A 27,653-nucleotide genomic window follows, 5' to 3' on the forward strand; every position below is an offset into this window, starting at 1 on the left:
CATAATTCAGTGTTGGAAACACTTGAAATAAAACGAGGGAAGGGAAGAAGCTATCATGACGGCCCCATGCTGCGAAAGTGGAACTTCAATCCCATGAACAAACTTTGTGACCTACTGAGCGGACTTTGTCATCTTGTAACATGGTAACAGAAGATTCCAATTTCACCGGCCTAGTTTTGGACCTATCCTTCATCCTTCAATTAACAAACAAAGAGTGCGAGGATGGCGGACAGACCAAACGTTATGTATGTGGCATGCTTGTATTTATTTCAGTCTCAATCAATGTCTCAATACAAATAAAATATATCGATGACAGAACTAAAATGAAGGCTCATAACTACTGCAGAATAATGTAGACACTGGGAGCAGCAATCTATTGGAATCAGGGGCGAATCCAGAAGTTAATTGTACCGGGGGCGATTTAGGGGGGGGGGCGATTTAGCCCCGCCCCCTTTTTGACACCTAAGGCTGCTGACGGCTGCACACTATGTGCAGATCCGTTCAGCAGAGAGAGTTAGGGAGAGAGTCCTGCCCGGCTGCTCTGATTGTGTCAATCAGAGCAGTTGAGCAGGACTCTCTCCCTAACTCTCTCTGCTGAACGGATCTGCACATAGTGTGCAGCCGCCGGCAGCAAGCCCCTGTTAGGGGGGATCGCCCCGATCGCCCCCCCTGGATCCGCCACTGATTGGAATGGTATGTAATTGTAAGAAAACCACTTGCAGGGCTTGACTTTATGACACCCCAAAAACATTAAAGGCTAGATTTAGTAAGCTGAGGGTTTAAAAAAGTGGGGATGCTGCCTATAGCAACTAATCAGATTCTAGCTGTCATTTTGTAGAAACTACTAAATAAATGAAAACTAGAATCTGATTGGTTGCTATAGGCAACATCCCCACTTTTTCAAACCCGCAGCTTAATAAATCTGACCCTAGGTTTCCAATCAACCACTCAAAAACCTATTCATCTGTGTGAGCTATAAAGAATAGCTGTATCTTATAATATGTTTTTATAACTGAAGCATGAAAGTAAAATTCATTGTAAGTAGTGTTCTGACATTAACAAGATGTATATAGTACACGTATATGATGGTCCCAGGGATCGAATAGGAATATTGCTTGCCTTGTCCTCAGTGACTGCTGTTTGCATATGTTCCTGATGTGGCCATATTGATCGTAGATTTTCTTCTCTTTCATGACCCAGCCAGAAATCTGTCTTATGACCTTTCAGTCAGCTGCATGTCACATACATTGCTATTCATGTAACTGGGTTACCAGCCACGTAAATCTAGACACATAGAAGTGGTAGATGCTGCATGCTAAAAACTTCATACATGTGAACTAATTACTGTACAGCCATTTGTGTTTGGATTTACATGTCTGACCTGCTACACACAGGGCTGCTCGATTTTATTACATTCATAACATGTGTCCCGGTTATAGAAAAATAAAGTAGCAGGGCTTACTGTAATCCTACCTATCATGAATTACGTATGTCTGTGCCACCTAGGGTCATTACAGAGGAGTTTTAATGAAAGCATATATTTCACATTTTTGGACTGAAAAAAATTGCATGTACTGTGCTCCCACTTTATACCACCCTCATTATAACACCACCCTTGATAACTACCAAGTGCAAACTTATAAAAGAGCATTCAAATGTACTAATCCTAAGATATGTCACATTTTTTGTAATACCAACAACACTATAATGCTACTTTTGGCCAATGCTTTGCATGAGTGTTATACTACTATATGGTCTAGATCTAGCATGGGTTAAAATTAGAGATGCACACTGATCCCTGTGAAGTGGTATTGGTTTTGGTTTTGGCAAAACCACCCTCATGTCTTTTGGTTTTGTATTTTTTTTTTAGAAAAATTGCTAAAATATGCTAAAATCACATAAATTTGCTCTTTTTTGATCCTACATTATTATTAACCTCAATAACACTAATTTCAAGTCATTTGCAGTCAATTTTGACCACCTCACAGGTCACATTATTATTTTCAAACACTTTCGGGCAAATACTGCAGCGACCGGGTTGGATACTAAGCGATAGAGCAATGAGTCAAACACACGGCAGTTCCTACCACATCTAGGACACATTGGCACATAGCAGTGGCAGAAAAGAATAGTCAGGAGAAAAGCCTGCAAGGCCTAGTATTTGTATTTCAGCAATGACAATTAGCAATGGAGCAATGGAGCTCTTCTCTTTGGGTGTATGTAACACCATACACTTTTTAGTGCAAATTTAGAAGAAAAGCCTGCAAGGACTAGTAGTTGTATTTCTGCAATGAGAATTACCAATGGAGCTCTCCTTTCTGTGTGTTACCTATATAATACTGTAGAATTGGACTGCAGAAATAAATCAACCATGTAAGCACTATTATTTGTATTTTTCTGCAATGAGATTTAACACTGGAGCTATTGAGCTCTCCTGAATGTCACTGATTACTTTCTTTAACACTGCTACCACCCTCCTCTTTCAATTCTCTAACTTTGCCTGCCCAACTGCTCTACACTCTATGCTACCCCTTCTGTGTCCCTCTCTCAAATGGCACTAGATCACCGTGGAGGGCGGTATTTATAGATTCCAACGTCACGATGACGTTTTGCCTCGTTTTCGATTCCGAAAAAGCAGGAAGGTACCAAGCCGACTCGGCTCGGTACTCAGATTCCCGAGGTTTGGGTGGGTTCGGTTTTCAGGAAACCGAGCACGCCCATCTCTAGTTTAAATACTGCACACTAATCAATAAACTCACAGCGCCTGATTTAGAGCTCAATTTAGAATTGCTAGATCTGCGTACACGGGATATGTATCCATACATTAAATTTTGCACAACTTTAAATCTAGCGTACAGTCAGCCTGATGCAAAAATGCAGCTTCATCAACAACTAGGAAACTTGCATCAGACCTATGGTAAAAGATCACATTTGGATATCTAAGTGGCGTGGTTGATTTGTGTCTCCAATCCCTTGCTGTACTGATCTTACTCATAAATACCCCTGACCCGTCTCTTCAAGCACACATATGAAACATGGCAAGTTTTACATCAGTTCATTTTTAAGTGCAAATGGATTTACGTCCAACGTTAAATCAGTAGACAGTGTTTATATGCTCCCTATACTTTCTTACTTGGATTTTTAATTGATTGCACCTGAGTAATAGTAAACACATACTACAGCTGTCACAAATCAGGAATCTTCTATAATACAATAAATATTTCACTGCTATTGGTCAGAAGCATGAGCCAAAAGATCAAAGAAAGGTGTAAGTGAGCATGCCCAAATTGACAGTTTTAATATTGTCACTGAAAATGAATAGTAAAAACTAAAAGTGAACAGGAAGACAAACTAATAGTGACATCAGGTTAGACGTGCACAAACAAGACTTACACCTCATCAACATTATCAACAACCACATTTATTTATGTAATGCCAGCATATTCTCTGCAGCTCTTTATCTAAGTGCAAAGAGCCCTATTGCCAATGGAAACAGGTATTTTGGTCTGCAATTGTCTTCTTGCATTGTCATATCTTTCAAATGGATTACTCCCAGTGATAAAGTGACGCCCGCCTATGCATGTGGTGTTTCTCTTTTCTTTTTAAAAATATTTAATTTTTCTGCAGCTTTAAGGAAAAGTATTCTCAAGATGTGGGTCCAGAATGTACCCCCTTCCCCTTCGCTGTTTACGTAAAAACCCTTCCATGACTTCCGTATGGACTGGGTAGAGGCCTCCACGTGGCAGGAACAATGTACCCAAGCTTTCTGTGATGTATGGGAAACCTTCATTGAAACCTTGTCTGACCCAATCACACAACGTATCTGGGGCTGCTTTATACTGTGTGGATGTGTGCAAACGATTCTCCTGTTATTATCTACCTTCTCTACCTACCTTTATTGCTTCCAGAGGTGGCCCCCTCGTATTTAGTGTTATTTGCAATTCGTCTATTTATTGGGATGCTGCTCATGTTTTACTTACAATATGTTTGATGCTTAATGTAGCTTCCCTTCAGTATCCTGGTTTTCGTTGACGTGTGTGTTCACTGTTGACTTGTTGATTTTCATTGTTTTGATCTGTGCCGTAATTTATGTATATCTTATTTGACAATTTCTATGTTATCCAAGACTTGCTTTAATAAAAATAATAATAATGAAAAATATTTTATTATTTTAACAGTTTTTTATTTTATTTTATAATGGAAGTCCAAATCTACAAGCTGGCTCACACATGTGCACTAAGCTACTATTACTGCTTCGGATCAGTATATACATTTTTTTTTTAAATAAATATGGGCAAAATGTGATATTTTTTTTGTCACCACAATAAAAGGTGATTAAAAATGTGTTCATAAATCATATATTAACAATTAGACTCCTTAATATAGAAAATAAAGATGCCTCTCATGGCTCTTACACAATTAGTTAAAGGCTACTGATGTGGACCAAAAGGCTGAAATAGCAAACCATACCATGTCAGTTATTTTTTTTGACTGATCATGTGTCTGTGATTTGACCGCTTCCTAGGTATCATAAATGAATGAACATAATGGTAATGTCACCCATAGGGTCATGACCAGTAATGGCAGAGTAAATGTGAAGGAGAAGTAATGACATACGTTGTATTTAGGGTTAACTGCAAAAAACAACACAAAAACACTTTCATTTATTTTGAGATGGCCAACGCATGCCACAGTGTCCTATGGGTCTGTTTTCATAGAGTCCTATTCTGCATACAGTAGGAACTGCGTCCATCAACTTGCAGATCAAAGTTAGCGTAACAAGGTACGTAGCCTCAGAGTCCTACTTGCCAACTTCACTGATCTCCCCTCTCAGAGATCCCAGAGGGGAGATTATGTGACAAGTGCAGTGGTGCCACAAACAACGTCATTGCTGCCTGTGTATCATGTTCCTGGGGAAACACTGTTAAAACGTGACAATAAATTAGCATTTTCAAACTCGGCAAAATGAACAACTTAAAGAGTCAGCGGCTATGCAGCATGTGCATCTAGAGTTTCTTCTCCTAGGTCATTTGCTTTTTGATGGTAACTGCTTTGCCTCTTTGAAGCCCTGGCACAAGGTCAGAGAGATATTTTTACACGAAATCTTTATGAACTAACCAGACACATAAGAGAACGAGTGGAGCTTGAATACCACATACCATTGTGCACAGGGTAAGAAGTCTGTTGTGATCATATCTCCAGTTTGCACACCATGCCACCGATACTAGTAAGCATCAATAGCAGCTGCACTATAGATAAAAAACAATGAAATTCAATTGAAAATAGTGAAATATAAAAAAACCTACATATTCTGCCTATAATGGACAGCTGATACCAATATAACGGTTAAACTCCTGTAAAACAAATCTCATTGCTGATAACTGATTTCTGACGTCATCCCATCAGTGTTCAATAGGAAGCCTTGTATATTACCAGGAATAATGAACCTCTACTGTAAATTGTTAATGAATATTAGAAGTCACCTTGGATATCTGTGCCTGTACCAAAGCTCTTAAAGCCTTTAGCTGTTATATGGTCAAGATGACTTCCAATATCTATACAATCTGCACCTGGGTGTGCTTTATTCCTGTTATTAGATATACTGTAATCCCATCTTCATTATAGTAACTGATACAGGAAACCAATAGTTTATCTTTGCCTTCTTAAGTCAAATATTTAAAGGACATTTACGAAAGTGCACATTGTGTTCTTCCCGCAGAGCTTATGCCATTTACCCCTCGATTTTCACGACACCCGTTTTTACAGAGAAGCGTATGGCTATGTGGGCCAAGATGGCAACGTCTGCTGGGTTGTGTACATCCTGATGTGAGTCGTCGGGTGGATCACGTTGTGGACCTTGCTGGGCGTGGGATAGATATGCCCCCACACGCAATAATTAGGTCTTGTTTTGCTGGACAAGATGATTTAAATTACTTTGAAGCTGCAGTGTTTAGAAACATGTTCTGTGTTTAGTGGTTGACTGCATAGAGAGAGGACTTGAATTTTGCGCACTTGTACCTGGAGTTTTCTTAAAAAAATAGGCATTAGTGACCTGCCTAGAGACCTAGGGCTGGATTTACTAAAGGGCGGTTTGCTCAAACCGCCGCTTTTCGGCTAGATTTAATAAAGCCCAAACCGCCGTCAAAACGGCCAGAAATGACATTTTTCGAAACTACCACTTTACAAACCGCCATCCCGATTTTAACAATGATGAACATACAAACAGCCGGATTTACTAAGCTGGGGTTTTCAAAACCGCCGCAAAACAGCCACCCAAACAGCCAAAATGAAAGAGGTGGTTGCAATAGGCGAGATTGATCAAACAGCTGCTGTTTGAGCTATTTTGCCATTCAGAACATAAGAGAAAGCACCATTGATATTTTAATCATTTGGAAAATCATTATTTATTGATAAGGGGACAAAATAAATGTAATATTAATTTATGAGAGAATTTTTTTTTTATTTTTTTTTTTTAAAGGGACACTATTATAGCATTATATTATGTAGAAAATGTGAATATATAATATTATTAACTGATTGTTAATGGTGGATATAATTATTTATGTTGCACAATTTGTCATGACATATTGTCCAAATAATATAATAATTAAATAATTTTATCCCCTTAATATAATGAAAAAAAATGTATTCCCTCATAAGTTAATATTTAATTCATTTTGCCCCTTAATCAATAAATAATGATTGCCAACATAATTTAAATGTCAATGGGGCTTTCTCTAGTGTTCTGAATGGAAAAATACTTCAAACAACACATTTAAGCTATCAAGCCATTCTGAACCAGGTATTAAAACTGTCCTGTTCTGTCTTTTGGATGGCGGTTTTGATGGCGGTTTCATTCAAACTGCCGGCGGTTTAGCTTTTTCAATCCGCCATACATTGCCAGTCATTTTAAATTGAAGCCTCAAGCCGCCCTATAGTAAATGCGGCGGTTTTAACCACTAAACCGCCGGCAATGGGTGGCGGTTTCAATCCGCCACCAAACACGATTCCTAGTAAATCTAGCCCCTAGAGTTCTAGAATTCTAGTCAAGTGAATGGAAAGGATGGAGAGGCATCTTAGGAGTGTGCCTTAGAAGCGTATCTGAAGCATCAAAACGGGACATAGTCTTAAGAGACCCCAGTCCCTGGAGCTTATAGTTTTATAAAATTAATTTTAATAAAGTAAAAGTTAGCTGTTAATTATGACCAAAGGGATTATAATATGCCTAAACCGTAAACACAAGCTGAAATAAGTTTTGTAGAGTTTCTCTTTGTTATCTGGATTTTATTGAAAAACAATCACAAGTTAAAATTAACAGAACTGAACACTCATATGCATAGGTGGAAATTCGCACCTGGGGACTTCAGCAGTGTACTGCACTAGACACTTAAGGTAATTTACAGCACCTAGTGGTGGGATGAATACTAACTTTATACTTACATATAATGCAATATATATGTGTATATATATATATATATATATATATATATATATATATATATTGCATTATATGTAAGTATAGGAGAGAGGGCTTAGCGGCACCCTCTTCACACATCCTACTAACTCCTATTGTCTCGCTTTGCCCCCTCCCTCTAGACTGTAAGCTCCCGTGAGCTGGACCTTCTCTTCCTCCCGTCTTATGCCCGTACCTCCTTTGTCTTCGGTGTTTGTACCTGTCCTGTGTCATGTTCTATTCTATGTTTAATTTAAATTTGTATGATTTTAGTAATATTTTATACCTGTGCTGTTTTATGCTCACATTTTCTTTTGTATGCTTTATAATGCTGAGTCCGGCGTTACGGAATCTGTGGCACCTTACGGATAAAGGATGAAGATGACGATGATGGTGACGTTGACGAGAGGCTACAGTGCAGCGTCTGTGTTGTGTTTTTCATCGCGAAACTCTGGACACCCCCTTAGGGACTCCTTCCATGGCTGACTGAGTATAACGAGGGAAATGGTTTAATAAAGCTTTGGGCACACACTATTCCTTTGTAGTAACAATAAAGGTTAAGCCCGTCGGGGACCCTCTGATATTTTTCAGTGTTAAAAGATGCCTTTTTATGCTGTTTTAACTTTTTTTTCCCGATTTAGCGGCTCTTTAGTGTCAACAAACAACTAAAAAACATGGGGACGGTGATGACCTGGAGTTCTCATCAACACAAAAGAAAAAGTGTGTGCCCAAAGTTTTATTAAGCCATTTTAAGTTATACTCAGTCAGCCATGCAAGGAGCCCCTAAGGGGTGTCCAGAGTTTGGGAATGAAAAACACAACACAGATGCTGTTCTGGATTCTAGCCTCTAAACCCTCAACAACCTGTGCCAACATTTACACATGATGTAAACTGTGGCTATTTGGAGTCTTAGGTCTTATGTAAGAAATACAGCTAATATTATAGTGCAGGATTTGGATAATCATGTAATAATCCTCTCCTATAAAATGCAGGATTATCTCGTAGTTACCCAAAGTCAACTTTTTAATACAAGGATATTTAAAACATGTAACCCTTTATCTGCTCGAAATACATAGTTTTGTAGAACGGGGCTATTTAATTAAACTCAGCTGGAGCTAAATGGGCCAGAAGTGACCTTTTCACCCCAAGAAAAAGTTTAAGAAGCGAATTATTTAGTTTCTTTGTTGTTTAATACTCTTAACACTTACATCTACGACCCCTTGTCATATTAGAGAGACATGCTGCACCTCAGTCATATAGATTTTATGCAGCTTATATTATTCACACTATATAAGCAGTGCCTTATTTCCTTTAGCAAATACATCAGAAAAGGGGAATATGGGAAAACCGATTCTTCTACTTACAAAAGTGATTCTGAATAAATAGTGTAAGTGCCATAAAAATTATGTCTATTATAGTTTGCCAACTACAACAAGAACACATGGAAATCAGATTATTAATGATTGTCCCTTATTTAGAGAAAACAACATCAGCATACTACAAATATAAATTGAGACCTGTTGAGCACTTCATCAATCACAGACAAGGAAACAATTTTGCAGCTGTTATGGAACTACAAGATCCAGCATGCCATGCCAGGGAGGAAAGGATTGCTGGGACTTGTAGCTCCGTTACAACTGGAGAGCTACAGGTTGCCTAAGCCTGCAATAAATTGGTAAAATTAAGTTATTTGGGATTCATGCTGCTTTCTGACACTAGGGGGCGCTGTAGCCCTCTTAATGGCTCTTTGCAACCTAGAGAACAGAGAATACTTTTTGTTCCTGGACTGGTGTCATTCCCTATTTAATGGCTGTCAGTGAGCAGGAGAGACAACGTAGCGACTAATTAAAACCAAATTGCAGGCAGGAGATGACTGCACATGAATGATATTGTCATTAATACTGATTTATCATGCACCTGGGTAAGGTGAGGGAGGGCTAGAGAGAATGTTCCCATCCCTGTTTAACCCTTGCTGTGCTAGAGAATCCTTCCTTTGATAGCATATGTGTTAAGTAAATAAGGTTTGTGGAATAATAATAAAAACAATAATAATAATTATTATTATAATTTTTATTATTATTACTATTATTATTATTATTATTATTATTATTATTATTATTATTATTATTATTATTATACAGAGGACTAAGCCTTGAAATGTAGATCCTGTAGCTAGCCATCTAAACAACATTGCAATTTTTCAGCAGCTTGTGCATAAAATTAACTTTGAATTGTTGTTTTACACCTTAAAGACTATATATATGTATATATATGTATATATATATATATATATATATATATATATATATATATATATATATATGTATGAAACACATATATATATACGTGTATATATATATAGATGTGTATATATGTACACATCTATCTATCTATCTATCTATCTATCTATATGTGTGTATATCTATAATATATACATATATATATATATATATATATATATATATATATATATATATATACACATATAGATGTAGATAGATATATATAGATATATATATATATATATATATATATATATATATATATATATATATATATATACATATATATATATATATATATATATATATATATATATATATATATATATATAATGAATAGATAGATGATAGATAGATATTACAGGCCTTCCATCATGACCCGGTCTACTCAATAAACGATGCCTTGCTTGTTGGCTTACTACTTCTTTTCCGATTGTAATAGTCTTTGCTGAATTGATTTGTTTTATAAAATACCTTTTGCATCAATTAATTACTCTAGCATGGGTTACAACTAGTGGAAAATATGCAGTAGGAATGGGAGCATTTTCATTCTTCATTAAGGCATATTCACACCAAAAGCTTTAGCGTTTTGTGTGGCAGAGGGAAAATGTGTGGATTATTACAATATTTAATTTATTTTTTAAAGGCCCGGTAAAATGTTTTAGCAGCGCTGTAATCACTATCGGTGGGAACTTCTAACACTGATATTTTGGTAGTGTATTACACTTGCAGAAAGGAGGTAGGAATTAGTACCAAAGTAATAACTTCACTTGGTGGGGGCAGAGATTATTGGGACATGTACTGACTAATTTAATACATGTGCTCATTCAGCGATGAATACTGTATCTCTAACCATCATCTGGGTCCACACTATAATATGGATCATTATCCTGATGCATGTAAAACACATGGGGGTATATTTACTAAACTGCGGGTTTGAAAAAGTGGGGATTTTGCCTATAGTAACCAATCGGATTCTAGCTTTCATTTATTTAGTACTTTCTACAAAATGACAGCGAGAATCTGATTTGTTGCTATAGGCAACATCTCCACTTTTTCAAACCCGCAGTTTAGTAAATCTAGCCCATGGTCCATTCATACTGTGCTGCTGGATCATGATTGATTTTTGGTGTGTAGTTCATTTATGGTGTGATCTACATGGTACCATCATGTAAGTCAGCTACTTGAAGAACACACATGTGTATGAGCCCCAGTTTTTATCACTAAATGAATATACATTAAAGTCTGTGCATTGCAGAGCTGAATAACATACATGCAGTATCTGGTGTTCTTACAATGGACTGTTCTTTAAAGACTCAAAATAAGCTATTGGATGCGCTGTGAATCTAATCTATGGACAATTACAATTGTCATTACAGTACAAATAACTGGTATCTGTTTTTAAAATGTCTCTGCAAATCAGGGGTCTTCAGCCATCTCCTGTCATCAATTAGTACTAGCATACATAAGTATAAATACCAGTTAAGACGCTTCCTATGACTTTCAAGTTGAATGTTGTCTGTACAAAGTGGGAGAATTTTCCAGTGCTTGAGATGATATTATTATGTTTGGAATATTATTAATAATATTCTAAATCTTGGGACAATCCCCTTTCTTTCAGGATCCACAAATCTATTTTGTACCTCTCTGTTTCCAGGGCCAACTTGCTACAAGTGCGGTGAATCTATATATTTCATGCGCTGTACATTCCATGTGGCATAGACATAGGACAGGAGTTTATAGACACGTATACATTCACTGCAACTGTGGTACGATTCCTCTGAGTGTTCACTTTTTGGTGACTTTGCAACGGTCACTGTATATAGGCAGCATTGAACCATATCAAGAAAGTGCCGGCAGCTCACACAAGCATTGACAGTGAGTTAGACCGAACATGGACGCAAGAAAATAGAACATGCTGTATTTATGTTCGTCAAATGTTCACTGTGAACAATTGTGTGTACTGTGAGTGTTGGTTAAGCACTTTGAACGTAGCTCAAACTGAATAATATAGAGCCACTGGGAAAGCTTCTCTGTATACCAGCCTTAAAGCAGCTAGTTTAAACCATTCCTACGTGCTTAATTTTTGATAACTATAGAGGGCTAGGATGCTTTCACTGGTGCTCATTTTCTACATCCCGTCACAAATATAATTCTTTTAGCAGATTAACATGCCTGGTTTATTCTTTCTCTTATGAATACAGGTTATCTCAGAGGCATCTCCTATAACACATATGTATGACAGTGCAAAGGGATGGCTGTTTTAATGGACAATACATTAGGAATTGATCACTCAGACAAAACCCCGTCTTGATAATTTATGGCCATTCAGTTTGACACCTATATTAATTGCTTTTTGACCGGAAAGTGAGAACCCCATAATTTATTATCAAGCACAACACGGTTTAAGAGAATATTTGTGAAGCCACCAACGTGCCTAGAACAAATTGAGTGTTAGGGTGTCCTGGGATGAACCATATATCAAACAAATCTGCAGTGATCAATTCTCATGTGCCGACTCCAAACATCTGTACTTAAAATAGACATTCTGGTTAATTTTTCTCGCACATGATATGTGTCACGAGTTTCATGGTTGTATAGATACAGCTTACTGGTGCTCTTACGATACGGTCAATAATGTTGAGTTTTAAATATACCAAAGAGTGTACTCAAGTAAAGGCATTAACGCTCTGTACAAAATAGTACTGTCCTAACTTAACGAGTAAAGTTACTGTTTGAAGTGAATGTGTGTCTATGTTTCTAAACACTGTGTATACACTTTGAATTAAATACATTTGCCCTCACACTTGATGGAATGAGCCAACCAAATAGCTAATTCCTGTAGGAACCTCCGCCCTCTGAAGGTTTATGTATGATACCAATGTTTGGTATTTATAATAGTGAACAGCAATGAACAGACCACACAAAGTGTCAACATGTTTAATTGATAGCAATGGAATGAAAACAGACACCCAGTTCAAACTATAAACAGACATATTTCTGAGATAAATGAGTTGGGGGTATTTTAAGTTGGCCAGGCTTATTTTACCAGTATTCTGTTGGTGCAAACGCACAATCACGTAGAAGGTTTCATATACTGATAACAGTTCTATGCTTATCCTGCAGAAGTCACAAAATCAGAATAAGGGGTAAATTTACCACCCATCAGTTATGTCAAATAGACAATTTTCAGCGATTTTGCCGGTGGGATTTAAAACAACGATTTTATTACAGGCAAAACCCAGCAGTTTTAAATCCCGCAGGCAAAATCGCAGAAAATCTGACATTTGACAAGACCGCAGATTGACACATTTACACCTAGATCGCTACAAGATTGAAGGACCTGATTCAGCAAGGCACGTATCTGCAGATTTGGGGCTTGAGTCATTAGGGAGAGCAAAGCATCAAAAGGAGTAACTTTACACCAGGGCAATAGCATGTTGCATTGGAGGGGAAGGTAAATTAAAAATTTTGGTACTGATTTATAGTTGGGGTAGGTCATGTCCTAGATCAAGTTTAAATTTCAGTTTAAAAATAAAACTATCAAGTATTTGTGTGCTAATTGAAAAAACAGCCTTTATTTAAGTGATGTACAACGTAAGAAACTAATTTGCACCCCTTGCATTGTAACATGGTTTGTGTCGGAGAACATTTACTCCTTTGTTTCCCTTAGTTTCCTTAATGACTCAGGCCCTTTGTGCGTAACGTACGTAAACTCACTCTGTGCTTGCCTGTAACCGGACCATACACCAGTAAACACAGCCATATCCGCTCCATCTTCGTACACAAATGACACTTACTACAGCTTATAATTTCTGGTAGGGAAGGGGCGTTTGGCCGTAGTCAATGTACAGTAAAGGCGTGCCAAACTCAAGCATGCAAAGCCACATCTGAATCAAGCTTTGGGCATCTCAAAGGTACTTGTCTTTCTGCCATATATCTTCCTCCAGCTACAGAGCTAGTCTAAGTCCTGATAACTAATAATGACAGTCTTGTATGCATGCTATAACATGTGTTTGCAATCAGGAGCAATTGTAATAATGTATCTATGTTCAGTAAACATTAAGAGCATTCTGATAAATGTGTTTCATGTTTTGTTTTGTTTTTTAAAAAAAAACACTTTTTTTTAGCAGATGACATTATTTCAATATATTTCCTGTGCATTCTTTTGCAAATTGGTGATCCACAGAGTCATTGAATGTATCCTGCAGTGTCTTGTCTAGCAGAGCACAGCAGACCTGCACCCGGGTTCATCAGTGCACGTATCTTTAGATCCATTCCTTGTTGAATTCGGAAGTGTGCAGAGATGATTTACATGTGCTTCTAAACAAATGGACACTGTGGTCAGTATGCATCTGGCCAAAGAGACTCTGATTAGTAATGCCCACAAGCTTGATTTTCTGAAGCTCCACTCCTAATAATTGGAAGTGGGATATATGGAAAACACACTGTGACATCATTTAGGGGCAAACAAAACTAGAAATTTTTAAAGACATATCACCATTAACATGTGGCAAAATGTAAGGACTTCAGTAAAATTTGATTACTAATAACATGCACTTTGATTTGACTTACATTCTTTGAAACAAACACATTAACGAACACTTTCCTTCCCACTTGGCTTTGTCTGCTCCAGCAGACACAGTGGGCCTGAGTCATTAAGGGAAGTAAAGCATAAAAAAGGAGTAACCTTGCACCTGGGCAAAACCATGTTGCATTGGAGGGGGAGGTAAATTTAAAATGCGGGGACGGATTTATAGTTGGGGTAGGACATGTCCCAGATTATCTTTAAATTTCAGTATAAAAATAAAGCTAGCAAGTATATGTGTGCTACATGAAAAAAACAGCCTTTATTTAAGTGATGTACAAAATAATAAACTAATTTGCACCCCTTGCATTGTAACATGGTTTGTCCCGGTGGACATTTACTCCTTTTTTTGCCTTACTTTCCTTAATGAATAAAGCCCACAGCATCATTAAAGCATTGGTTTTGGATTCCAGATCCATCTCGTTTGATAGTAAGACTGGTATTGGTGATAGATATTCCTTAAGGCATTTGGTCAAGGCCCACATGTTTGGATTTAATCCTGGAAGTATACTTTACAGTTGCTGAAATACCTTCTCCATAATCTTGCGGTTGTCAATTAAATGGAACCAGCAATTGGAACCAGTAATAACTACTGAAGGATAGATAAAAGTCTCCAAGTGGGAGAGATTATTTACAATTGTGGCTAGAGAGCACAGCTTCCTTGTTCCACTCGCTTCTTCTAGCTACCAGATTGGGCTCAGTTTTGCCTACTAGCCACTGGATTGAACTCAGCCCATTTGCCACAGATTTGGGTCTGGTTTTTATACTAATCATCTGTTTAGGGTCTGTTTTGTACATCAGTCACAAGATTGGGTTCAGCTTTGTAGTTTTACCTAAAAGGCACAAGATTGGGTTCAGCTTTGCCCACTAGCCACATACTTTACTGTATACTAGTCACCTGAACGAATGCTTTGAAGTGCACAGGGTGTGATTTAGCACCCTGCCTATAATTGGGGTGACCTTCTAGTTATGCCACTGATTAAAAATATTTAAAAAACAGAATATCCTGGCTGCAGTGTTGATTTTGCCTCCACAAATGAATGAGCTGAAACACGTTCATTATCTCTTACTAATAGGATGTGATTTCCTCTAATATGTCAGATGCTGAAACTGAGCAATCATTTGTGGCTGGCTCAGTAAGGAAACTCATACGGAGGTGGAAACAATGTTGCTCTAGAGATGTATCTGCTGGCGCAGGGATTCTGTTCTGACCATTGATCCCTTCCAATTACTGAGAAGCCCAGCCAGTCCCTGCTGTTTACTCCTGTCCTGTGTTCTTGTTTATGCTTCCAGGGATTGGCCATGTGCACAGTGAGTACTTATCCAGGAAATATGATGGGTAAACTCTGCCTCCAGCATGGGTTAAACTAGCAATTTGTAAACAAAAAGTTATGCACTCTGCTGTGAACATATTTCTATACTCCCATAATGTTATGTAACATTAATAAACAACAAGAATTTCCTTTGCAATATCTATGTTAACAGCTTCGGAACTGGACTTGCCACTGAGTTGTCATTTGTGTATAGCATCAATAATCTGGGGGGGCAGCGCACCAAGTGATACCTGAATGAATATGTGACTCTCAATGACTGTGACATCACTCTGCTTAAAGGAGATGCCCATTATTTGCTATCTACAGATAAAAATGGGCTTATATACCAGGACATGCAGGTCTCCACTAGGCTACCTAGTTATGAAGCATGGCAGGAAGAGAGCTCTGAAAGAATGTTTACTTCTTCCCTCCAGTAACATATGAAGACAGGAGACCAATCATTTAAAGAAAACGAAGTCTCTTTTTAAACAAGTTCATATATTGGTCCCTTACTTTAGCCTAAGTGCAATATTTTTATGGTGGCAGGCATACATAGGAAACAAACTGTGGTAAGCTAATGAACTACCGGCTCAATGTCACGCCTATAATTTTACCTTGGGTATACACAATATGGCTTTTCCTCAAATTCCTAAAAGATGAATGCTTTCTTTAATAATCACTCCTGTTTTAAAAGTGCCCTCAATGAAGCATATTAAGTAACTAAATTGTGTTACATTCCTATTATTATTATTATTATTATTATTTTTATTATTATTATTATTATTATTATACAGTATTCATGTTCCAACATTTATGAAGCACAATTACTAAAAGGCAGGCAGGCAGGGATCAGATTAAAGTACAATGTCCAGTAATGGGTATAGAAAGGGTTCAGCGGTATCTTCAGGGGAAGAACTATAGCTGTCTCAGGGTGTAATTACTAAGCGGGGGAGGGTCCCAAGGATGCTTTCCTATCCGTTATGAAGCATCATTTGGGATTTCAGGAACTGATGAGCAGAGTGGGGGCCTACAGAGGTGATGGAAAGCATCATTGTGCCCTCCCAAATTTTGCTATGGGCATCAGTGATTGTAGGTTATGCTCCTGGATGTCCAGGTGTTGGATATCTTGTCTACATCCAATGCTTGCTACCGGTGGTAGTCATTATTGCGAATGACATAATTCCGACAAGACTAGGAGCGGCATGAACACTGTGACTGCTGTTATTACGACATGCAGGAAATACAGATATACCCCTATCACTTTTCACCCTTCATTAAATATTGTTGGTTCTCTACTGAGCACTGGAGTTCGTTTTAAAAAATATAAATAGTAACTAAACGAAAAAATAGTTTTATAAATGCCCCTTTATATGTCCTCCGATCCTGTACTCTTAACTGTGCTGATGTTGGAGCAAAAAAAAAAAAAAGATTTATTTTCAGTAACTGATTCTGTGCAGCTGCCAGAAAAAATAATGTAAATCATAAGAAACACATGAAGTCATTAGGCAACATAAACATTATCACCTCAAATTGGAAATATTTGACACTTAATTATTCTAGTTAAGTATTCCAATAAATTGAAAAAGTATGTAATCTGATCTCCCCAGAGCAGTGTACATGATTTAAATGGGAGAAAACCCCCCCACAAAACTTGTCATAGTAAATAACTCTCACATGTCTGGTATATGTACACATGTATATATGTATATATAGTATATACTGAATGTTATTATTAGTAGTAGTATTGTTATTAGTATTATGTGAGTTAAAAGCACAGGGTGATTAGTAGTTGACACAAGCAGAACATAGTCACTTTAATCTTAAACTAGCTACGGAAAGATTGCTTAGGCCGACATGATATGTTCTTGTCATTAGTTAATGAGGATTTGAAATCTCAGAAATCTATTTTTCAGGTGTGCTTAATTGCCAATTACAGAAATCTCTGAGCTCACTATTAACAAGTCTCATGTTAATATCACTGTTTGGAAAGAATCAAAGCAAACACAAAGCTTTACCCCTGGTTTACCCTACTCATGAGAGAGACTCTCCAGATGGAGTTTCCATTACCTTTATGATATTAGCAGGGTATCTCCAAACATTAATGCTCAGGTACATCATTCTTACTCTTTTATCTAAACACAAGTTTCTTTTTCTTTCAGATAAACACCTGACTGGAAAAACCTCAATCTAAGACCATTCCTGTTCTATGGTTGATGCTGTAGTGGCCTCTAATTGACAACTAATGTCCCAGCAGGGCTTATGGAAAGCTAGCCTCAAAATATGTGTCTACATTTGAAAAGTCTGCTAAATCCCAGCATTGGCCTGCACGTACATAGTGTAAAATATACCATACCTCTGACACTGTATTGCAATAGATATACCAATTTATGGACCGTGTAGGTTCTGACTCTTATATTAACAATAATCAAATGGTGTTCAATAAAATAAAGCATCTGGTGCTCGTTTCAGCATATGCCTTCATTGCAGAATACAGTATATGTCATAGTGTCAAATAATTCCACAAGTTCGTGCTTGTATGGTCTTTATGCATTGTTCTTCATTGTATAACTGTGAAATCTTCAGAATTTGAATTAACCTTTGTGATCTTCAGTCTGCTGATGACCCTAAGAGGGTGGGTGTTGTTCAGATGATGCCCTCCCACACTTAGGCATTTTTTGTGGTCCTCAGCGTCCATATGACATTTCGTAGTCATTATCTTATAAGGTGATTTTTATTAGCTATCATGGCACAAGCATGTATTTAGACAACATACTGTATATCCTCCCCAGATAAACAATAGTAAAGTGTTTGCCTAGTCTGTATGTATTGGAGAATACCACTGACACATTAATGTTTGTACAGAGCAAAAACTGGACTCTGTATACAAATTTTATTTGACTATTATAAATGATATAGTGAAATTACTGTTACTGTACACTGTTTGCCAATAGACCTACTGTGTATAATAGAATTGTTAAGTAAATGAAGATTATTTCCTTATTACTGTAGGTTTGGTGAGCAGATTTTTTGCCACCGGATCTAGAACTAAAGCAGCAGAACAGTATAGCAAGTGACAAATTTCACTACTTAAAATATAATAGTACAACGGGTTACCATATGTCATTATTAAATATGACAGATGTCTTTATGTTATTAAGGATATTATATGGGATTAAAACATAACATCTCATTGGGCCACAAATTCCGTATACAAAAGTTGCATCCGTTTTTTAGTTATAACATAAAAACATGTTTTATTATAGATAGAGAGCTATGTTTTTCTATGGCTCATAAAATGCCACTAAAACATTTTATGATAAATTGAAAGCACAAAAACTTCTGACATGCACCAGATATTATAGGTTTTAAGGGCTGAGTTTATTTTTGTATATGCATTGTTTACAAGTGCAAACAAATAAAGAAGAAAATAGCTGTATGTTAATTAGCCTAGAGTGCTGCAGACAATACCGTATTGATGGCTTTCTGTAATATCGGTAGTAATAATGGCTTATAATGTTTTGTTCTATGTTACTGCATCATTCCTAAAATGTTTAGCATGACAATGCAGCATAAATCCACACACCCCACACTCAACATATTCCTCATTCCATCTTTACTCACAGACCATGAGGTACCATCTTTTGATATCATACATGTGTAGAGATGAATGGGCCATCCATTGTCTCTGGATTAAATAAAATTGAAATATGATTGTGGTCACTACCACTATATTAGGATTGAGGTCCAGGGTGGAGTACTGTACCCAATTTTATTGATAGTATGAATGTAAATATGAATTTTAGTTGAGATTAACTATGCAGTTTTAATATAGACAACACTGACAATAAGAGATTTGGGGTCCAGCGCAAATCCCCCGTGGTCCACTCAGCCTTTGTGAAACTTGGTGTAACCGTGAGACCCAATGGGAATCTGTTTGAACACACTCTCCAGTGAGTGAAACTCATCTCACGAGTCCTGCCAGCTCTGAATATAGCTTGTGATCACCTCACATGACAAATTTACGTAATCATTAATCTCCAACAATAGAACATCCTGCATTCCTGGTTTATCTGGCATTTCATCATGCACCAAAGATATGTTTACCAAAGAGATCAATAATTCTTATTATTTTGTCTTCCTCTGGATCAATAGAAAAAGAATTCAGAAAAAGGTTAAAGCTGATGGAAATGTGTCTTTTTTTCAACCCAAAAATGGTCCTGTGATAAATGTGCTCCAGCTACATTCGCCATGCCACGAATGCAACATCAAGTACTACTGGAGATAAAACAATTGTAGTTTTCATGTATTTATAAGCCCTGATACATTACATTCTTAAAGAAGAGTAATCACCTTACTCATAACATCCTTAACACTTAAATGTAGAGATGCTCAGGTTCCCCGACAACCGAACACACCCGAACTTAGCAGATCTGAGTACCGAGCCGAGCTCTCGGATTTGAAAATGAGGCAAAACATCATTGTTAGGTCGTTGGATCTCGAATCTTGTGATTTTTGGATTATATAAGTACCGCCCTCCACGGCGGTCCAGCGCCATTTCACAGAAGGACACAGAAGGGGTAGCACAGTTCTTTGTAGTCTGTAGAGCAGTTGGGCAGCGTCATAGGTAGAATAGAAAGAGGATGGGGTAGCAATGTTCTTCAAAGTCTCCAGTGACATTCAGGAGAGCTCCATTGCTTCATTGCTAATTGTCATTGCTTTAATAGAATTAATACTAGAGCTGGCAGGCTTGGTACTCTAAATCTGCAGTTCCATAATGTACAGTGTTATATAGGTAATACACAAAGAGGAGAGCGCCATTGCTCCATTGCTAATTGCCCTTGCTGAAATACAAATACTATGGTTGGCAGGCTTGGTGCAAATGTGCAGTCATATTGTACTGTGTTATATAGGTACCACACAAAGAGGAGAGCTCTATTGCTAATTGTCATTGCTGAAATACAAATACTAGGGCTGGCAGGCTTGGTGTAAATCTAAAGTCACATTGTACTGTGTTATATAGGTAACACACAAAAAGGAGAGCTCCATTGCTCCATTGCTAATTGTCATTGCTGAAATCCAAATACTAGGACTGCCAGGCTTGGTCTTCTGAATTTGCAGTTAAATTGTACTGTGTTATATAGGTTACACACAAAGAGGAGAACTCCATTGCTCCATTGCTAATTGTCATTGCTGAAATAGAAATACTAGAGCTGGCAGGCTTGGTCTTCTAAATCTGCAGTCACATTGTACTGTGTTATATAGGTAAAACACAAAGAGGAGAGCTCCATTGCTAATTGTCATAACTAAATAGAAATAATAGGGCTGTCAGTCTTGGTCTAAATCTGCAGTTATATTTTACTGTACCATAGCTCACTCAGAAACAGGAGAGTGGCAGGGTTCAGTGCTGAAACAGAAATTGTAATAATAGGGCTGGCAGTGTTCTTAAAAGTCTCCAGTGATATTCTACTGTGCCATAGCTCATACAGAAACAGGAGGGGTGGCATTGTTCTTGTCACTCTCCAGTCTCAGTCATGATGATACTAATCCCTCTTCCTTATGTGCTAAAGTCTATGTTCAAGTGCATAGTGGTTTTAAGTCAGGGAAACAAAAATGTAAATAAAAAGCTTGTACCTTTTTAAAGAAAAAACACTTCTCTAATTAAGGTGAAAGTTTACTGTAGAAAAACATAAAATTGCCAACATGCCATTCTACCCAAAATATTACCAAGCATAACAGCATCAGCTAGCTCCCTTCTCTCAGCTAGATCTCAGCACCTGCAATCTACACTTTAATCGCATTCACCCTCATCAGTGTATACACCATCCTGAAACAAATAAATTCATCCCCACTGGAATCCACCATCACAGAAGTCTGTGTACTTTGATGTAATTGCCAGTAATGGCCTTCCTCATGGAATTTGTAGTTCATTTTATGGAAGAGCTGTCACGATTTTTGTGCAATTTTTTTAGACCAGTCCAAATGTCAAAATGTTGTGCAGATTCATCTGCATCACCAGAGCTAAGATTTTTCCTAGCAGCAATTTCCAGAGAAACTGAAGGAGGAGATGTCATTGTGTCATGCACCACTTGAGCTGTCAGCTTGCTGACCAGGAGCTCATTGCATCTCTTGAGATCTGGGTCAGTTGGAAAGAAAGAAAAGATAGATATAGCTCTTAAACCTAGGGTGAAACATAGTTACCAAAATGTAATGATCCAATTTCAAGATGTTGATAACTCTTGGATCCCGGTGAAGCCGTTAAAGTACTTAATCTACAAGTCCAACATAATTATCGGAATTGTTTTGTTTCATTTTCTCCTTCAATTTCTCTTGTTGTTTTTCAAAAAGTCTAATTAGGGGAATCATTGGACACAAGCTAACAGTGGCTGCACTCTCTTGACAGATGATTACTTTGAGTGGTTTCATCACCTTGAACAACACGGAAATAATTCTCCACTGTGCTGGACTAAAGTCAATTTCCCCTAAATTCTATTCTTCTTGCAGCTGCTGCATTCTCCTACATGCTGTTGCAGAATCCCAAAAATGACCCTAAATATTTGGGGACACAGACAGCATCTCCAGCATGTCATTGTCATTTTTTACAAAGTTCTGTACCACCAAGTTGATTGTGTGAACAAAACAGGAAATGTGATGGAATTCCTCCCGCTGTAATGCTCTAATAATATTGGTGGCTTTATCAGAAATCACATATCCTCAGAAGAGTCCAAGCAGGATAGGTCATGTTGCAATGGCATCTCTTAGTTTTTCAAACAGGTTGTCAGCAGTATTACCTATGACCTGTGCCTTGTCTCGTCTCTGATAACCACCTCTTACTCCCGCCTTCAAGACTTCTCCCGTGCTGCTCCCCACTTATGGAATTCCCTACCACGCTCAATCAGACTTTACCACAGCCTTCAAATCTTTAGATGCTCTCTGAAAACCCATCTCTTTTTTAGAGGTGACCTTATCCTCGATAACACTATTCACACTAATGCACCCTCACAACTATCCCAATTTCCACTCTGAGCCACACTCGCTCCTCTTGTTTCAGCTGTGCCCTCTTCCCTTTAGAATGTAAGCTCTCTAATGAGTAGGGTCCTCCATGTCTTTTTTTTTTCATGTCTCCATTCATTTTGTCTACCTTCTCTGTTTTTGTTTTACGTATGTCTTATTTTATGTATGTCCTTGTCTTCCCTACTGTACGGTACTGTGGAGCTCTGTGGTGACTTACAAATCTTTGATAATAATAATAATAATAATATGTCTCTTAGTGAAGCAGATGATACACAGAGTAGCCTGCCTCTGAAAAATGTGACATACTTGGGTACATGTTGCTGCTGTTCCTGCTGGTGAAGGCGAATCACCAACCCAGTGGGCTGTCACAGTCATATAATCTTTAGTTTGCCCAGTTCCGCTTGTCCACATATCTGTGGTTAAGTGTACAGTGGATAGAATGGCATTTTGTAGCCCAATAATTAAATTTTTATGAACCTTCTGGTAGAGGTGAAGAATAGCTTTTCTAGTAAAATGGTGTTGTGATGAAATTTGGTAATGGCAACACAAGACCTCAAGTAATTGTTTAACACCAGCTGCATTAATAGTGGATATTGGACGCAGATCTAATACTAGAATTGTCGTCATGGCGTCTGTGATCTGCTTTGCGACTGGGTGACAGCTTTCATACTTGCTAAGGATTATTTAACAGTCAGTTGTTGTAAACTACTAGTTTGGTCTGCTTCTGGTAAATGGCGTAACATGAATGAGGATCCTAGATGGTTAAGGTCCCTACCTCTACTGACTGTGGATATACAATGCTACAAATTATGTAATTTTAGCATATTTTAGCTTTTTTTCTAAAAAATACAGATCCAAACCTAAAACCAAATCCAAAACTCACGAAGGTGGTTTTGCCAAAAGCAAAACACAAAGTTCATCCAGATCCAAAAACAAAACCAGACGGCGGTCAGTGAACATCTCTACTTAAATGTAGTTAACGATGGAGATGTAGCTTGCAGGTGATCTTTTCTGGATCTGCGTGGCTGTGAAATTTGCTTGGGAGGGAAAGAGACAAGTACAGCATGGATCTTTGCAGTCATGGTCCAGCTAAGTAGGATCAGCGAACAACGCCCTCTATGTACAGTAAGTGTTCCTCCCTTTTTCATTTAAACTTCTTCATTTTTACCCTAGACTATTTTTTTCAGTCATAGCTAGAGTTTTCCTTCAATGCAGAAAAGATTTTCAGTTCCTCAGGTCACACTGTGAAGTTGGCAGATTTATAGCTTTATTAATACTGTTTTTGCTGACTGGGAGCTGCCATGATTACAAATTCACCTATGTTGGAAGAATATATATTTTTCTTGGCAATCACACAATGGCAAACTTACCATTTTCAAAACTCCATTAAATGTTAGTCAGTTTATATCAGTGACAGGAGCCAGACAGATTTTGTAAAAAATCCCCATAAATATTCAATGACCAAGTTCTAAGTTCTGGAAGTTATTCTAAAATATGTTTTTCTGAGAAAAATATGTTTTTCTGAGAAAATAAAGCTGGTCTGAACACTAAAGAAAGGTGGGGCTGCACAGTTTACTCTTACCAACAACATTTATTTAGCTTTTGCTGTACCGTTTCTGTTTAAAAGTTTGGGTCATTGTGGAAGTGTTCTAGGTCAATATTTCATAAACCTGGTCCTCAGGACCCTAACAGTGCATGTTTTCCCTATCTCCTTGATTTAGCACAGGTGTATTCAATACTGACTGACACATTTTAACAGATCCACAGGTGGTATAATTATTTCCCTTGTCATCTGGGAAACATGTACAGTTAGGGGTCCTGAGGACTGGGTTTGAGAAACACTGATCTAGGGAACTCAGTGGCATTTCTGTCATAGGGCAAAGTGAGTATCTCTCTTGAAGAGGCAGGAACTAGAGGATGGCAGAGATAGACAATCCGGCAGCTCACTATGCTGTCCTCTGTAATATATCTTGCTGCTCCTCTAACACTAATGAGACAAAGCTGGAGGTGATTGGTCATCGAATGATACAATCACCATTTACTTCCCGCTGTCAGTGTAATGCTTCTCAGGCATGACAGGGGAAATGAACATTGGGTCACTCACTGACCATTTACTGTCCAATCCCTCTTGTCGGCATCAGAAGAGTGGAGGCAGCGGTGACTGATAGAAGGGGGACATATTATAGAAAAGGTGAAGTGAGTCAGTATTTATTCCTATGTGTGTCATGCTTTCTCCCTCGGTGAGTGTGTTGGGGTTGGCATGTTAAGAGCATCCTCAGGCTGTGAATGTGCCAAGAACTGCCTGGAGGGCTGACTGTAGAAGAATGACATTGAGAAAATAAGTGGGTCAGCAACCAGTGACTTTGGAGAAGATACTTTGTGCCACCTGTTTCAGGCACCCTAAATGCAATTATAAGAGAAGCAGAGGAACTTTAACTGTAAAGAGTCTGGGCATTGTGATGGTAAAGCTCATCTCATTCCACTCATTTTAGACCTACATCCTTGTGTACTGGACCATTGTGCAAAAGGACATAGAACTAAATTGTGAATGAACAGCAGACAGGTGCTTTGCACAGGATCAGTAACACACAGCATCATCATCATCATCACCATTTATTTATATTGCGCCACTGATTCCGCAGCACTGGAGCTTACAGTCTAAATTCCCTAACATACACACACACACGCAGACAGAGAGAGACTAGGGTCAATTTTTGATAGTAGTCAATTAACCTACCAGTACATTTTTTGGAGTGTGGGAGGAAACCGGAGCACCCGGAGGAAACCCACGCAAACACAGGAGAACATACAAACTCCACACAGACAAGGCCATGGTCGGGATTTGAATTCATGACCCCAGTGCTGTGAGGCAGAAGTGCTAACCATTAAGCCACCGTACTGCCCTAATCAAGAGCACTTATCAAGAGTGTTCTGTCCCCAGTGTGAAAATGTAATGTCTAAAGTGACATTATTGGGAATTTCCTCCATGAAGGAGTGACTCAAACTAGAGAACCCCTGCACCCCTGAAACTTATAAGAGTGAGCTAATGACCTGTCAGCTAAGATTAGATCACAATTACGAGTAATCTTACATGGTGCAAAAGAAAGTAAAATGTAAAATGGATATAAAATAAAATTAAATATAATAGTAAAATAATTTAAAGAAATTGTGTTATCCACTCACTCTCTAGTACCATAACTCCATGTCACTCACTATAAATGAACCTAATGCTTATGGTATGGGTGTCAACCCCACACTGTGTAAATAATACTAAGTACAGTAGGTAAATCTTTCTCCAAATCATTGCCATAAACGTGCAAACACTATCCTCATCTCAACAATCAGAAGACCAGGCTTTCACCACTGTTAAAGTGTGCAATAGGGTAAAAGGATTAAGGATTTTTTTCCACTGACATTGATCTGGGTTAGACCTGTGACCTTGGATATCATAGTGACATAGAGGAAGGGGGGCTGTCTCCCTGACCATGACATTCTCACTCTTGGGGAAGACATCTTAGAACCAGATGAGAATTATAAATGGCAAAATGCTGTTTAAATATTAAAGTTTTGAAAATGCAATGGATGCTCCCAGGAGCACAGGACAAATAGCTGGATATAACCTACAGGGCAGTAGGTTTTGTAGGGTCATGCAATGTAATATGTTTCACTTGAGTGGGGATATGACCCATAAACGATGATCTCATGCAGACATGTCACTGGGGTGTGGGAAGCTAGAATGGGCTGTGTCTTTTACATAAAGTATTTGTCCATTTTGAATATGGAAGCATTGATATTAGAGCACAGTATAATACTTGCACAAAAATGTTGCAAGAAAGTATAAAAATCCTTTACAGCATCACATAATACAAAGAAAAGTCTTCAACCTGTTATAACTGACACGTATGCATGCCAGTAGCGATCATAGAGCAACCGTATGCAACTAAGATAGACTATAACAAGGCATTGAATGTACTGTACGCATTGAAATCTTCTTTATTCATGTAATTCATTTACAATTATTTATGTAATTAGTTTCATTTTTTCTAAAAAAAAAAATATGTTAATTTTTTTTATATTTATGATTATACTGATAACAGTTCTTTTAAATGCTGCTAAAATAACATTTTTATGTGTTCTGGTGTGAACTTTTATTTTTCTTCGCATGTGCGTATACTGCAGTCTGTTCTGTGTGTCTGCATACAGCAAGCACTGTTTAGGCAGAGATTCAAATTGAAGCGTATTATGATATACGCCTTGATTTCAATATGGCTGCAACTATGCTCAAGTTCGGTGCACTTTTTAAACACGCAACTTACGTGCATTTGGACTTAAATCAGGCTTTTCGTGAGCAGATTCTGTGACTAATTATTTATTGCTAATGTATAACAAAAAAACTGACACAAGTATTTTAATGAAATTTCTTGTTTAGAAAATATGCTTTTCATTTACTTGTATCTGAGATTACTTTCCATAAGCTAAACTTTAAAAATGAAAGCAATTATTTTAAAACTCGATGTATGAGGTATCTATTCAGACATGGGAAAATGATAAATGGGTGTGTAAAGGTCTAGGCAGCAGGGACTATTTTTTGTTGCATGATCTCCAGAGATTAAGCTCATTGTTACCTATGTTCTCAACTACACAATCAATTTTTAAAAACACTTTGTGGTGTGATGCATTCATTAAACCATGTATTTCCGCAAGTTAATCACCATGCATAAATCTCAGGTGAGTCATCTCCCCCATAATGTTTAGTGGGGTTAGCAATTCAGGAGATCATAGATGATACTAGACAGGAAATGCTGAAATAGACAACACAGTAACTTGTTTCTGTTTTCCTTTGGGCAATTAATACCATAAGATTAATCTCATAAAATCAAGTAAAGTCGTATTGCGTTTTCTTAAGCGACTAATTGCAGAGACTGAAAATCTCCATTATTGCCCTTGAGTTATACTGACTTAAATCAGCAATGTCAACCTCACCTGATTAGAAGCTGTAGTGATTG

Source organism: Mixophyes fleayi, chromosome 4 (assembly GCF_038048845.1).
Source record: "Mixophyes fleayi isolate aMixFle1 chromosome 4, aMixFle1.hap1, whole genome shotgun sequence".
Taxonomy (NCBI): domain Eukaryota; kingdom Metazoa; phylum Chordata; class Amphibia; order Anura; family Limnodynastidae; genus Mixophyes; species Mixophyes fleayi.